At 33.0% G+C, this 14,191-nt stretch overlaps 1 long non-coding RNA gene across 1 annotated transcript in view; it reads right to left on the reverse strand.

The window, feature by feature from the left end:
- The window catches only part of LOC116551218, a 21,585-nt gene extending 8,050 nt beyond the window's left edge, over window positions 1-13,535 (reverse strand). Inside the window, exons 1-2 of the long non-coding RNA XR_004268776.1 lie at window positions 13,524-13,535; window positions 6,977-6,984 (exon numbers count right to left, since the gene is read on the reverse strand). This is a non-coding gene — a long non-coding RNA (uncharacterized LOC116551218). The remainder of the gene's footprint in view (window positions 1-6,976; window positions 6,985-13,523) is intronic.
- Window positions 13,536-14,191: the final 656 nt, after the last annotated feature.

Genomic DNA, 14,191 nt, shown 5'->3' on the forward strand with positions numbered 1-14,191 from the left:
CTCAAAAAAAAAAAAAAAAGCATATTATTAATTTATAAAGCTTATTTTTAATCTATCTTGCTAAGGACTGAACAGAGAATGGAATAAAATGTACATTCAAAATAAATAATTCCCTCAACTATATGAATGTGCCAAGATACCATGGTGATTTTTACAACACAATTGTTGCTAAGTGTTGAGATTATTCTCCCACCTTCTTTTCATCCTACTCAGAGACTTCTGTTCAATTTATTCTGTCAGCAAGTTAACAAAAATCAAATGGACAAGAACCTGATGTTCTGAAGAAAGCATTTAGGAAGCGGCTAGAGGTTTTGCTGCCTCAGCTGGGAGGTGCAGCATTTACCCTTTTCCACTGATCTCTGACTGCGTTTGGATTGTCAGCATAGTGGGTAGAAGCCAGGAACATCTTTACCATCTGTGCTTGGCACAATTTTACAAAATGCCTGCCAAAGGAGAAACAGCTTCTTTTAGTACACACCTCAGTGCCATTTCTCCTACCTTTTAACTCTCCGTGAGGTTACATTACAAATGACTTGGCAGTAGAGTCATAGACCAGCTAAAAATATAAGGATTGCACAAAACTCCGTAAATTATCATTTTAGAAGAAGTATGTGTTATCTGAACACTTCTAGGCATAATCCATTTTTCTAAACAGTATGCATTTACCTAGGTTCTATACTGCAATTTGAAAAAAAATCTCTTCCGAAACGCCATGAATAAAATTTATGAATGAGAACGAATAGGTTTAAAGCCTAACTCGGACAAGAAAATCCATAAATATTTTGGAATTTAACAACTTTCTTAAATATAGTTTCTACATGTGAGGGGTTAATTAATTTTGTTATACAACTTTCCTTTACTGGATAATTTTCTTGTATTCTACAATATGAATATTTTATTTGGAAATAAATGATTTTTTTTAAAGCTAAATACACACTGAAGTAAGGCAGAAAACAAAATTATGGAAATGGAAAATTCTGCAATCCAAATTGTTTTTCAATTTTAATGTATAAATTAAAACAAAAAATTCAAAATAATACATGTAATAATGCTCACTGTGCTTATGACATTGTATCTGATGTTACAATTGATTCATATATTCATTATATGCTCCAATAATGTTTGATAAACTATGCAATAAGAGGAGCCTTTTGTATGAAATTATTACTGAATATGTTTTATAGTTTTCTGCTCCCATTGAGTTACGGATAAATATTTTGAATAAATGCACATTAGTTAATTACTTATCCCAAGTAGCTTACAACCTATTAAAGAAAATACATATAGAAATAAACTTACATCAGGAAACTTTTGCTAGTTCTTATAAAAATTACAAAATTTTCTGTTACGTTTTCAAAATATACAGAATTCATACGCACTTGAGTTAATAAGAAAATGGTATTTCAGATGTAATTGAAGAACTTACAGAAAAAAAAATAGTAGGAAATACTAGAGAGTGTCAAATGTGCTGAAAGAATTAGCAACCTATGTAATTGTAACTAGCTTGCTTTGAGTCATGTGTTATCCACAGAGGACTAGCAGGAAATTGGATGTTGATGTATTATATATTGTCCTAAGTATCTGGCTTAAAAGTGACGTAATTAGGTAAGAAAATAAATGAAGTAATGAATCAATAGCTTAGGCAGGAGAATAAAGTATGTTATAACACTTAAAGAATATTAAGTCAAATATATATCCATATATAAATGTATAGATACACCCATGTATATGTTTATTTATTTATTTATTTATGGGGAGTTGGAGAAAAGATACTGGGTACAGGGAAACTGGAATTGCAACAGATGAAGGAGGTAGTGATAACGATGGCTTTCATGAGGTGGTGGTTCTGGAAATAACAGTGACTCAAAAGTAACTGGAATAATACTGGGCCATTTTGAGGTCTGTTCTTGCCTAACAAAAATCTCTAAACACTCATGTAATACCAGAAACCTTGAATATTTTTTGAGTTAACAAAAGAAAGGAAATCACTCTCTGAAAATAAACTACTTCTAAAGTTTCTTTAAGCATCATATCTTTTTTTTCCTGTGTCTCTCAGCACGTTTCTCTCCTGATCTAGTTTTTGTCTTTCTTCATTGCTGTCAAATCACCTTTAAAACAAAATCTTTTTCTGCCACATAAATCAGACTATTTTAAGATTCATAACTTTTAGAAAACATAGTGTTTTTATAATTCTCACTCTTTTACATCACAAAAAGAAGCATCCACTTCAGAAATTTTGGTAAATTAAATTCTATTTTGACAAATATATAGGAGGAAGTCAAGGTTGTTGGATATATAGAGGCAAACTTATGGCAGGGGCAATTTGACTGTTTATATTACTCCACTCTGATATCTGATGAATGAGCTACCAAGGTTTATTAGTTGTGACACCAGAGTCCCTAATGAGTTGTATTCCTTGATTCACGTAAAGTTATTGACAGAGTTCAGGGCATATACTACATAGTTATTCATAATTGGCAATTATACCCATTTAAATTCCATTTGTTGTTGTTAAAGTAAATTCTCTTGACTAGATTTTCCAAATACAAAAGTAGTTAACTTTATGCTCTGCCATCTTCAATTTATTTGTTTTAATAATCCTGGAGCTATTTTACCAAGAACTTGGGGCAATGCTAGCAAGACATTCAAGCTGGAATTCCTAAAAATCTATTATATAAGAAAACTTAAAAGAATTTGATGAGGAAAACTCAAAAGATATATTAACTGTTAAATTATTTGTAAAGTGACAGTGACCAGTGATAGAAGTGGTCAAGATCTCCAAGAAAGGTACAGCTCTCTGCAAACAAACAAAAAAAATTAGAAATGGAAAGGGGAGAGTATCTTTGAAAGTACCTAGATTTGAAAAGAAAAATTATTTAAATGAAAATGATTGCAAGACCTGTGTAAAAAGGCTGTATTATCACAACTTGTGCTGCAAGAGTGACGTGAAACATGAACATGTTGTGAGAGGTTTCTGTTTTTTTTTCTTTTTCTAGTATTTGGGGGAAGTCAGAAGTCAGATCTCTAGGAGTAGATTGCCTTTATTCTTAAAAGAGATTTGTGAATAGTGATAAAAGGAATATTTTCATAAAGTTGTGAGTTTCTAGTCACATGATTTAGCCATGTAGAATGTGAATAACCATCTATGAATAAGTAATAGAGAGGATTGATCCAAACAAATTTGGATTTTCCAACACATAGTCTTAAAAACATTTTCTTATTTTACTACTGTATGATTCCTATGCATTAAACGAATAAGGTAGAAATGTGAATATGTAGGAAGATTCATGATGTCTTCCTGAGGTGTATTCATTCCAGAAATATTTACTGTAGAACTACTTTTAGTCCGATTCTATTACAAAAATTGTGGATTCAGCGGCAAACAATATGAATAATAAATGTAGTTTAATGGAATGTACATGAAAGTTGGCAGTTATCAGAAAATACATGAGTCAAATCACAAATTAATAGCATAGCTTGGATATTAATACTTAATCTAAAGCATATGAAAAGAACAGGATGCAAAACTTTGAGAAATGGAATTATACTTTTATATGGATGGTTAAGATAAATCTTTCTGGAACATTATTTTCATCCGATTTATGCTGCCATAACAGAATACAGCTGTTATTCTGTAATGTATGTGGAAATGAAATTTACCACAGTTCTAAAGTCTGGGAAGTCCAAGATTGAGAGACCAGCATTTTGTAAGGGCCTTTTTGCTGTGGCATTCCGTGGCAGAAAGCGAAAAAGTAAGAGAGGGAAAGAGAGAAAAGGGAACAAAGCTCACTGTTTTATAAGGAATCCTATATGAAGATAATGGCATTATTTCATTCACAGTAGAGTCCTTATGCTTCCAACACATGATTTTGAAGGGACACATTCAAACCACAGAAAACAATGACACAGCTTGAAAATTAAAAGACAGCATTGAAGGCAATCGTGGAATGAGCTGTAGGGAGAACGTTTCCAGCTGTGGAATCCGTACACGCAATGTTCCTGAGCTTCGTGTTTTCAGAAATGAAAGGGGCCGGGAGCGGTAGCTCATGGCTGTAATCCCAGCACTTTGGCAGGCTGAGGTGGGTGAATCAACTGAAGTCAGGAGTTCGAGACCAGGCTGGCCAGTGTGGTGAAACCTGTCTGTACTAAAAGTAGAAAAATTAGCCTGGTATGGTAGCGGGCGCCTGTAATCCCAGCTACCCAAAGGCTGAGGCAGGCATATCGTTTGAACTCGGGAGGCGAAGGTTGCCGTGAGCCGAGATCGCTCCACTGCACTCCAGCTTGGGAGACAGGAGCGAAATCCATCCCCCCCAGCAAAAAAAAAAAAAAAAAAAAAAAAAAAAATTGAATGAAGGCCAATGTACTAGGTAGTCATAAGTCAAGCAGAGCATTGTAGAAGTTTGGTGCGGCAATGACAGAACTATTAAAGACTAGAGATAGGACATGTCTGCAAGGATGAAAAATACTGGAGAAGTGGCAATCAGAGTAGGCTAAGCTTTTATTTTTAAAGATATAAGAGATACCTAACTGATGCAGGAGGGTTGTTGAGGTACAAATTAGGGATTCAGATCAGAGTTAATATCATACCCCTGATTCCTGTCATCTCTAAAGCAATCATCTGAGAAATAAAGATTGTTTAGGCAGAAAGGGAGAGTAATGAAAATTTGTATCATTTTCTCAGGAAGTGCTAAAGGATTTTAAAAATTACACATTTTCAATCTCCAGTTAGAATAAATGCATACATTAAACAAACATTTATTAAGCACTTACTATCTCTGAAATTAAAGACTAGGCACTGGTAATATAAAGTATAAAATATGTAATCTACATTAGTTAATACTTGTATAAGAGATAGCACCACTAAAATTTCCATGAGTTTCTAGTAGTTCCCATCAACATAAACTTAAAAATATATGCTATAAGTCATAGTCATATAAATTACAATAAATGTCTTCATTTTATTCTCTTCCATTAATAACAAAATCTGTAGTATGTGCACTTTGGAATTCTCCATTAATAATAGTGTGGAAAGTAATGCATAACCATGAATTGGCCTCAGGCCTATAATTTGCTCTGTTGACAAGCATAGAAACTGATAATGCAGAGTGAATCACAGACATTATCTTGAATTAATGCAGCTGCTTGCTGTTATATGCAATTATTTGTATTCAGTTCCTTCACTCAGACCCGTTAAAATATGTAAAAACATATGGAGTTTTCTTTAATCTTCAAGGTCAATATGTGCAATGCCAATAAACATTAATATAATGTATAGATAAAAATATATGACTAATTTTGAACTCTGATGCCTTGCAAATTAAGCATACTCTTTGTCAGCTAAAGTGATAATAAATGTCGAATGCTTTGTGGGAATATACATCTCCATTTATCTTTCTCTGGATCAATAATAAATGGTTAGCCAAAACATTCCAAGACCTCCTAATTATATTGTTGAATTAATTAGTGTGCAATAAAAATGTTTATACTTCCATATAATTCATTGTTATATTTTGACTTACACTGTGTAAATTGTTATTTAAATATTTTTCCATCTTAGAAATGAGCCTACATAATACATTTTTTTGTTACTAAATATGCCCCAAGTAATCATTTCCTGGCATCTTTTTTTTTTTTTTTTGTATTGCCAGATTCCTCCTCACCATCTGTTTATCCAAAACTGTAAAGGTATAAGAGATAAAGTAATATTTTTAACTTACTAAAGAGCAATATTGATTTTGGCAATCAATATTTTGCCAAACAAATTCTTGAATGTTTAACTCCAGAACTCTCTTCTGTGGTTCACTGGTTCTGATTTTAAAATAGACACTAAGATTTTAATAACATTAGGCAATTCAAATTTTTCATGCACATCATTTGATTAAATTATACCTTTATCTAATAGAATATAAAAAATAAAAATTAAAAGCCTAATTTTTCTCCCACATGTACTTTCTCTGTCAAAACCTTCACTAGCTATATAACAATTGCCACCACAAAGCTAAAAGTCATTTCTGTTTCTCTTGATTACATTTTATTCAACAAATTAATTGATCCAGGGCTGAATAGAAATTTAGAATGTTTGGCCAAATGCATTTTTTTTTGAGAGAGAGAGTCTCATTCTGTTTCCCAGGCTGGAGAGCAGCAGCATGATCACAGCTCACTGCAACTTCTGCCTCCCAGGTTCAAGGGATTTGCCTGCTTCAGCCTCCAGAATAGCTAGGACTACAGGCACTTGCCACCATGCCTGGCTAATTTTTTGTATTTTTAGTAGAGACAGGGTTTCACTGTATTAGCCAGGATGGTCTCAACCTGACCTCACGATCTGCCCGTTTTGGCCTCCCAAAGTGTTGAGATTACAGGCATGAGCCACCGTACCCAGCCTAAAATGCATTTTAAGTTATACTTGTCACTAATGCTAGCCTCAGCCTTCTTGAACTCTGCTAATAGTGCCTTACCTTCTACCATTTCCAGCTTTTAATCTATATCTAGCTTTGATTGCTAACTTAATATTACTCAAACAAGAATTAATTTTTGATTTAATAATCAATTTTTGCATATAAATATTCAAGATTCAGTAATTCTCTAAACTATTCGAGTTTGTTTATATGTCTTTGGTGCTGTATTGGAAACCCTGTGTTTAGCATGCTTACTATTATTTCCAATGGGACCAGTCTCTAGGAATTGATTTTCTGACTTATGAGAATGTTTTATTCTTTTTCACTGATTCTTAAAATGGTCTTTAGAGCACATATACAAAGATCACATGGGGTTGGACTTATTAAAAATAATTATTAGATTAGTTTCTAATTGTTGCTGAAATAAAGTATAACAAGATCATTGGCTTAAAATAGTACAAATATATATATTTTAAAATATGAAATTCATACTTTTTAAATCAAGATGTTAGCAGGGTTATGTATTCTTTTAATGGAGGCATTAAGGGAGAATCTTACTTTTTCCAGCTTCTAAAGTCCACCTATTTTCCTTGTTATATGTTCTTTCATCTTCAAACCCAGCAGTGTAGAATCTCCAAATTTATCCTACTTTGTTAATTAAATTATTTTTTCCTAACTCTGCCCATCTTGCTTACCTTTTATAATGACCTTTTGGTTATATTTGGTCTATTCAGATATCCCAGAACAATTTTCCTATCTGAAGGTACTAAACTATGCATGCAAAGTCTTTTGACTATGTAAGGTAATGCAGACATTAGTGGAAGAGTACAGAACATAATAATGGTTGGTGGGACATTATTTTGTCTACCAAAATGATCCTGATAACTTCACTTCACACTATAGAATCAGATTTTTCTGGAGTTTAAATCACAAATATTCATATTTGAAGAGGATGAAAACTTGGAACAAACAGAAAGAAGAGAAAAAGCGAAAAAGGAAATCCTGGTGACATTCTAAGACATAATTTCAATTTATTGTAACAAGTTTCTAGAATTTGGATCCTTCTCCAAGCCGAGTTTTACAAACAAAATACTCAAAATTAATGAAAGATGCTATATCGTTTCTCTTAAAACAAAACTTTCTACATAAATTACTCTTTCTTATCATCTAATCCATATTTAATTTATCTTACCACACTCCAAAAAGCTGTTCACTTTAATACATTAATTTTTTTTGGTCTTGATGGAATGTTATTCTTTCAACATGAAAGTCTATTAAAAAGATATCCATGCAATTTTCAGTGTTACATTGTTTCTGAATTTTTTCCCAATTTTTTTGGAAAAACTTAGTCAAAACCCATGAATACTCTCATATTTAGCACTTGTCTTTAATTTGCTGACAATGTTCATTGTTTAGCTTTCTAATATTCACATTAACTTGGAGAATTCTTAAATATCTAGAATTTTTTCTAGTATCCCTGGTGCCACAAGACATATTACAAGCATTTGAAGTCCTTATACACACCCCACAAATAGCTTAAAAACCAATAATCTTTAAAAATGAGAATAAGTCAGCAAGGTGACAGATAAGGACAAGCCAGGTTATTACCAAACTACTAAAACAACAATTTGGCAACTATCCACAGACAAAAGTAGAAACTTTTGAAAGTTTTTTGACCTACGTAAGAGGTAGTCAAAACCCACTGAAATTCAAGAACAAGAAAAGTTTCTTGAGAAGCCAAGTTCATGCCCCAGTAGCAGGTCAACCACCAGGAACTTGGCTTCAAACCCAGAAGCATCTCTATTCTGCCAGTGGATTCGGCTCCAGTTTCAAATATCTATGGTCCCAAAGGAAGTACTGTGCAAACTGGACATGGTATCTATTTATACCCCTTTTAACAGTCTCAGCCACTGCAGACCTGTTAGAGTTCCATGACCAGGGCCAGCCCTGCTTTAATACTGCCAAAACCAGTCTATAAGAACCAAAAGAAAAGTTTTCTCCTTTAAATTTACAGAAACAATGCAAGAATCATTAAGAGTCAATAAAACACAACACCCAAATGAAAATGAATAAATCTTCAAGAACTGATCCTTAAAGAAATGAATACCCATAAAGTACTTAACAAATAATCATCTTAATGAAGTTTGCTGAGCTGCAAGAGAACACAGACAACTGAAAATATTGTAAAAGATACATGAACAAAATTGAACATTCAGGAAGAAATAGAAATCAGAAAAAAAAAAACAGAAATCCTAGAATGAAAGAATACAATGACTAAACTAGAAAATTCTAAAGAGAGTTTCAATAGAAGAGCTTATTAAACAGAAGAGAAAAGTAACAAAATCAAACATAGGTCTTTTCAAATTACTCAATTAGAAAAACAGAGACAAAAGGAACTCAAAAAAGTAAAGAATGCTACAGTACTTATTGGACATCATAAAGCAGACTAATATAACATTACGGAAGTCCCAAAAGTAAATCAGAGAAGGAGGAAAAAGCAGGTAGAGAAATAATGACCAAAGATGTCTCAATCGAGGCAAATAAATGGATATCAAAATCTTAGTAAGCCCAAATATCTACAAATAAGTTGAACTCAAAAAAAGTCTACACTGAAACATGTTATTACTAAATTTCTAAAATCAAAGAGAGAATTTTGAAAGTAGTGAGAGGAAAATGACTTGTCATATACAAAGTAATGTCTATTAGACTCTCAGTAATTTATCAGCAGAAATCTTGCAGGCCAGGAGAGAGTGGGATAATATATTCAAAACATTAAAATTTAAATTAAAAAGTCCTGCCAACTAAGACTACTTTGCCCAGCAAAATTGTTCTTTAAGAGCATAGAAGTAGATTGCACCAGGTGTGATGGCTCATGCCTGTAATCCCAGCATTTTAGGAGGCCAATATGGGTGGATCAGTTGAGGCCAAGAGTTTGAGACCAGCCTGGGCAACATGGTGAAACCTCATCTCTACTGAAAATAATAAAAATTAGCTTGGCATGATGGTGCATGCCTGTAATTCCAGGTACTCAGGAGGCTGAGGCATGAGAATCACTTGAACCCAAGAGGCAGAGGAGGTTGCAACGAGATGAGATGGCACTCCAGCCTGGGTGACAGAGTGAGACTCAGTCTCCAAAAATAAAAATTAAAAAAAATAATATATTACATTCAACCAGGAAAAAGATGGTAAACCTGAACAGACCAATAATGAATTCCAAAATTGAATCAGAAAAAAAAAAAAATACCAACCTGAAAAAGCTCTGGACCACAAGGATTCACAGCTGAATTTAAACAGTTGTATAAAAGGAACAGGTTCCTGTCCTACTCAAATTATTCCAAAAAAATGAGGAGTGGGTCTTCCTAATCATTCTGAGGCCAGCATCATTTGAATTCCAAAACCTAACAGAGACACAATGAAAATAAAAATAAAAACTTGATAAATATAGATGAAAAAATTCTCAAAGAAAGACTAGCACACCAAATCCAGCAGCACATCACAAAGGTAATCCATCACAGTCAGGTAAGCTTTATTCCTGGGATGCAAGGTAGGTGCAACATACACAAATCAATAAATGTGATTTATCACATAAACAGAACTAAATATACAACTGACATGATTATCTCAGTGCACACAAAAAATACTTTAAATATAATTTAATTTCCTTTTATATTAAAAATCCTTAACAAACGAGGCATTAAAGGAATGTACCTAAAAATAATAAGTGCCATCTATGACACATCCAATGTCATACTGAATGACTAAAAGCTGGAAGCATTCCCTTTGAGAACTGAAACAAGAGAAGGATCCTTACTCTTATCATTCTTATTCAATGTAGTACTGGAAGTTATAGCCAGAGCAATTTGTAAAAAGAAAGAAATAGAAATATCCAAATAGAAAGAAATAAAATCAAACTCCCTCTATTTGCAAACAATGTGCTTTTACACCTGAAAAGTGCATAGTCTTCGCAAAAACTCCCAAACTTAATTTAAAAAAAAGGAAAAAAAAACTTCAGCAAAGTTTTAGTGTACACAAATTCAATGTAAAAAATCAATACCATTTCTAGACACTAAGAACATCCAAGTTGAGAGCCAAATAAAAAACACAATTTCATTCCCTATAGTCACAAAAAGAATAAAAGACCTAGGAACATACCTGACCATGGAGATGATATATATCCAAAATGAGAGTTAGAAAACACTAATAATAATTTTAAAAAATCAGAGACAACAAAAACAAATGGAATAGTATTCCATGCTCATTAATAGGAACAATCAATATTGTTAAAATCGTTACACTGCCCAAGACAGTTTAAAGATTTAATGATATTGCTATCAAACTACCAATAATATTTTCACAAAATTGGGAAAAATGATTCCAAAATTCATTTAGAATAACAAAAGATCTCAAAGAGCCAATACAGTCATAAATAGAAAGCAAAAAGCTAGTCATCACACAAATCTACTTGAAACTAAAATATGCAGCAATAATAACCAAAACATCATGGTACTGGTACAAAAACATACAAATAGACCAATGAAACTGGATAGACATTCCAGAAATAAAGTCACACACCTACAACCATCTGATATTTTACAAAATTGATAGTATCAAGCAATGGGTAACAGGCTCTCTATTCAATAAATTGTGTTGGGTTAGATATATACAGAAGTTTGAACCTGGACTCCTTTTTACAATATACAACAGTCAACTTATGTTGCATTAAAAACTTAACTGTAAAACCAAAAACTACAAAAACCCTGTAAGAAAACCTAGGAAATATTATTTAGGACCTATTTGGGCCCTAGAAAAGAGTTTATGATGTATTAAGACTCCAAAAGCAACTGTAAAACAAACAAAACTCGACAAGTGAGATCTGATTACAGAGTTTCCGCACAGCAAAAGAAACTATCAGCAGAATAAATGGACAACTTATAGAATGGGAGAAAATATTTGCAAACTATGCTTTAACAAAGGTCTAATACTCAAAATCTATTAGGAACCTAAACAATTAATAAGTTAAACACTCTATTAAATGGACAAAGAACATGAGAAACACATCTCAATAAAAATCATCTCTGTGGCCACGAAACACATGAAAAAGTACTCAATGTCATTAATCATTAGAGAAATGCAAATCAAAGCCACAATAAGGTAGCACCTCATACCAGGCTTCTCAAATAACTTAAAATAGAGCCACTTAACCTCTCTCTTCTCACATTTTACTATTAGCAGTCAGTAGAAACCAAGCAACTTCTGAAACACTTATTTTAGAATTTCCTAAGCTAAATATTTAATTCCTCACATGTTCTACCTTCCACAAAATGCTAGAACATAAACACAATTCAGTCAAGCTCTTTGTAACTTCATAACAAAGGTCACTGTTTCCCTAGTTTCCAATAACATGTTTTTCATTGCCGTTTATAATCTCCTCAGATTAGCTTTCAATGTCCATATTTCTACCATAATTTCAATCCATGTTTTTTTTTTTAATTCTCAGTGTAACCTCAAATTTCTCTCACAATATGTTAAGTGGGTTTTGAAGGCAAAAAAATAAAGGTAAGTTAAAGACAGAACTATTAAATATAAGGGAGTCAAAAATTGCTAGGATGGAAAAGTTAACTCTTTTTCTTGCCTCTAAAAAGGCAAATGATATTATAGTTAAAAAAAAAAACTACTTTTAAACAAAATATAATCCAAGGCACAGTTTTCTCACCTTGATTAGGTGGTACAGATATGAAGCCAAGGTTATTACTGTATAATCTTTAGCCAAGTTCAGAAATATTGATTTAAGGCAGTGCTTCATAGACCATATCACATAGAGAAAGGACTGTCACAAACAGACAAAAAACTCGCTAAGAATCTTAAGCCTGTTCTCTGCAAATTTTCTCTTTTAAATAATAGGCATCCTTTGGATCTAAGGACATTGCCCTACAGCATCCTGACAGGGATGCAAACAAGAAGTGACTCATTTCAAAGAGATCAGTGGAAGTGACTTTTGTCTACTAACCTGTTCTTCATTTCTTGCATGTATATCACCAAAATGGGCTTAAATGTCTATATTTCTATCAACGGTCTGGTCATGATTACTTAAATATTCTCTAAGAAGATGAAAGCTTTCTCTCCATTTCTCCTCCTTTCTGTCTGAGTCCACACTAGAACAGCCAGAGGCTGGAATCATCTCAACTCTTGGTCAGGAAGTTGGTCCTTACTGTCAGTAGGGACATTAACCATGGTTGTCACCCAAAACATTTTCATGTGGCTTTTAAATGTAAGCTATCAAATACATAATTTTATGATATGTACAACTCATTAATATTTTCTAATTTAACCAACATTGAATAAATAGTAGCATGATAAAATGTGTAACTCATGTAAAGATCATCTCATAAATGAAATATGCAGACAGGTAGAAGGAGATTTTTATGAGATTGTTTATAACTGATTAAGTAGCAAACACATGGTGCCCCTTCTTTATGAGAGTCAAGTGAAAACAAGAAAGTGTCATAAAGATGAGTTTTGATAATAAATGCCAAAGGCATTTTGTGAGCCATCATGAATTTTGTAATAAGAGAAATTTTTCTCTTTTAAAAGCTCATGAAATACAGTGTACATGTGTAAGTAAGCAATATTAGCATACCTAAGTATGGTTTGTAAGAAGAAGGAAAGTAATGCTTAACAATAATCTGAATAAAGGATAACATGATAATCTCAGATCTGAGAATGTGTTAAAAGAAGACATGGCTAAACCAGGAACTGATTTGACAGGCAAGAGTCACTATTCAATGCTGTGAAAACTTCACTGTGAGCCTGAATTTCCATATTATCCCACAGATAAGATACTGGAATTCTCAAGTTATAACTTGAGAATGATTATTTTAAAATATTAAGTAAAATAAATAATGAGAAATGTTTAAAGAATGTAAGCCACAATGTATTAGTCCATTCTCATGCTGCTGATAAAGACATACCTGAAACTGGATTATTTATGAAGAAAAAGGTGAATGGGTTTACAGTTCCATTAACTGTGAAGGACTCACAATTATGGTGAAATAGGAAAGGCATTTCTCACATGGCAGCAGACAAGAGAAAGAGAACTTGTGGAGGGAAACTCCCCTTTATAAAACCAACAGATGTCATGAGACTTATTCACTATCACAAGAACAGCACAGGAAAGACCTGCCCCCAAAATTCAACTACCTCCCACTGGGTCTCTACCATGACACATGAGAAATGGGAGCTATAATTCAAAATGAGATTTGGATGGGGACATACCCAAACCATATCACGTAATATAGATGCAAGTACAAGGACTATTACTGAAGCAGGCTTAGGTGATTAAGATCATGAACCCCCCACCCCAAATCAGTGAAAATATGGTCTGAATGTTGATCTTCCCACTTCATATGTATATATATATACACACACACACACACACACACACACACACACACACACACCAAGAAACACATAAAAGGTCACTTGACTAGGAAGTGGCAAGTGGCAAGTGAGGAAATATATATGTATCTGTGTTTTCTCATCAGTCAGATGGGGATCATGCGTGAACCAATCTCATAAGCAACTGCTGAGGATTAAATATTCTAAATAGATACAAAGGACTCAGAATAATTCCCAGGAATAAAGGGGATTTTATAATTGTTTTCAATAATTATTATTTGTGATTCATTCCTGGTCTTGTTCTTTTTAGTTTCTGAATTAAATTGAGTAATGGAAATAAATTCTACTTTGTATAATATCCCATAAGTCAAAGAGAAAATCTCAACCACCATTGAAATGTA

Source organism: Sapajus apella, unplaced genomic scaffold (assembly GCF_009761245.1).
Source record: "Sapajus apella isolate SASKATOON/1434 unplaced genomic scaffold, GSC_monkey_1.0 scaffold9, whole genome shotgun sequence".
Lineage (NCBI taxonomy): Eukaryota > Metazoa > Chordata > Mammalia > Primates > Cebidae > Sapajus > Sapajus apella.